The sequence below is a fragment of the Stigmatopora nigra genome, chromosome 1 (assembly GCF_051989575.1).
Source record: "Stigmatopora nigra isolate UIUO_SnigA chromosome 1, RoL_Snig_1.1, whole genome shotgun sequence".
Taxonomy (NCBI): domain Eukaryota; kingdom Metazoa; phylum Chordata; class Actinopteri; order Syngnathiformes; family Syngnathidae; genus Stigmatopora; species Stigmatopora nigra.
The window spans coordinates 26753333-26756059 of NC_135508.1; positions in this window are offsets into that span (position 1 = coordinate 26753333).

Genomic DNA, 2727 nt, shown 5'->3' on the forward strand with positions numbered 1-2727 from the left:
CTATATCCGTCTGTCCGTCTATATCCGTCTGTCCGTCTATATCCGTCTGTCCGTCTATATCCGTCTGTCCGTCTATATCCGTCTGTCCGTCTATATCCGTCAGTCCGTCTATATCCGTCTGTCCGTCGGTCCGTCTATATCCGTCGGTCCGTCTATATCCGTCGGTCCGTCTATATCCGTCTGTCCGTCGGTCCGTCTATATCCGTCTGTCCGTCGGTCCGTCTATGTCCGTCGGTCCGTCTATGTCCGTCTGTCCGTCTATGTCCGTCTGTCCGTCTATGTCCGTCTATGTCCGTCTGTCCGTCTATGTCCGTCTATGTCCGTCTGTCCGTCTATATCCGTCTGTCCGTCTATATCCGTCTGTCCGTCTATATCCGTCGGTCCGTCTATATCCGTCGGTCCGTCTATATCCGTCTGTCCGTCGGTCCGTCTATATCCGTCTGTCCGTCTATGTCCGTCTGTCCGTCTATATCCGTCTATGTCCGTCTGTCCGTCTATGTCCGTCTATGTCCGTCTGTCCGTCTATGTCCGTCTATGTCCGTCTGTCCGTCTATGTCCGTCTGTCCGTCTGTCCGTCTATGTCCGTCTGTCCGTCTATGTCCGTCTGTCCGTCTATGTCCGTCTGTCCGTCTGTGTCCGTCTATGTCCGTCTGTCCGTCTATGTCCGTCTGTCCGTCTATCCGTCTATGTCCGTCTATGTCCGTCTGTCCGTCTATGTCCGTCTATGTCCATCTATGTCCGTCTATGTCCGTCTATGTCCGTCTATGTCCGTCTATGTCCGTCTATGTCCGTCTATGTCCGTCTATGTCCGTCTATGTCCGTCTATGTCCGTCTATCTCCGTCTATGTCCGTCTATGTCCGTCTATGTCCGTCTATGTCCCTCCCTCCCTCTCCCCCTCTCTCTCTCTCTCTCTCTCTATCTCTCTCTCTCTCTCTCTATCTCTCTCTCTCTCTCTATCTCTATCTCTCTATCTCTCTCTATCTCTCTCTCTCTCTCTCTCTCTCTATCTCTCTCCCTCTATCTCCCTATCTCTCTCTCTCCCTCTATCTCTCTATCTCTATCTATCTCTATCTATCTCTATCTATCTCTATCTATCTCTATCTATCTCTATCTATCTCTATCTATCTCTATCTATCTCTATCTATCTCTATCTATCTCTATCTATCTCTATCTATCTCTATCTATCTCTATCTATCTCTATCTATCTCTATCTATCTCTATCTATCTCTATCTATCTCTATCTATCTCTATCTATCTCTATTACGGCTGGCAGCCTGGACACACACTATGTAGGAGGTGTGTGCTTTCTTTTCTTTACAGGTATCTGCATCTGTGGCTCCACCCCTGTGACAGAACCCTGCCCAGGCCAACACAGCTGTAATTAATTCCCCAATCATCCCTCCTGCCCTTATTTAAAGCCTTTTCAGTTGTCATTTCGCCCCTTCCCTTGCCCTGGCCTTTGCCCTTGTCCTTGATGCCTTGCTGAGTTGCAGGCTTGTGAGTATGTTACTCCCTGTTATATTTTGTATGTGTTGTTAATGATTTTGGGTTGCATAGGGGGACTTGAGATAAGTTTAGACACCTTTGGGTATACATATAGTTTGTGCATTTAGACAGTTATTCCCCTGTCTAGATTATATTACATTAGTTTAACAGTGGCATCCTTCGGTCTTGTTTCCTGTATTTTTGTGGGTGTTCATTTGGACACCTGTCTGGGAGGGGTTTTTACCGTGTTTATTTGAGGGTGCCACTTTAATATCTCGTGCTTCCCCTATGTTATCCCGTAGTCTGTTTTAATGACTTTATTGTAAATAAAAAATAACTGAAGGCTACTTGCAATGTGTCCGAACTCATCTTTGACCGAACCTGTCTGCTGTGATAGTTGCGACTCCCTGGTATATCATACCCCAGGGGGAGTCGTAACAATCTCGATCTATCTATATCTATCTATCTATCTCTATCTATCTAACTATCTCTCTATCTATCTCTATCTATCTCTATCTATCTATATCTATCTCTCTCTCTCTCTCTCTCTATCTATCTTTATCTCTCTATCTATCTTTATCTCTCTATCTATCTTTATCTCTCTATCTATCTTTATCTCTCTATCTATCTTTATCTCTCTATATCTCTCTATATCTCTATCTCTCTCTATCTCTATATCTCTCTCTATCTCTATATCTCTATCTATCTATCTATCTATCTATATATATCTATTTATATCCAAGTAGATATATATAGAAATATATACACATAGTGGCGGTCCGTGCATTTTCTCATAGTGCCTTCAACTTCAGCATTTACTGATTAATAATAATACTGGGGCTTTTCAGACATTACAGCCGGGCCGTAATAAATAAAGAGCTTTGCCTAGTAACTAGTCAATCTACTTATTTTATTTAGATGAATAAATATTTTGTTGCATACATATCTCATACAATGGTATACTTTTATCTATTTTTAATAGCGTTTAGGCCCTAATCTTTAACACTATCCCCTAAACTTTAGGGGATAGTATTAAATATCTGTCACGAAATATGCTAACTTCATGTAAAATATGCTTCTACTTCTGGAACCAATTAATTTAAAAGGAGAGGTAGCACTAATTTTAATGTAAGTAGTATAGTTGGAACATAAGTTTTCATGCTTCCCCCGTCGATATTCAGAGTAAAGATTTTATTCGTTCTAGCTAGCCTAGAAAATATAAAACAATTTGGATTCCAAAC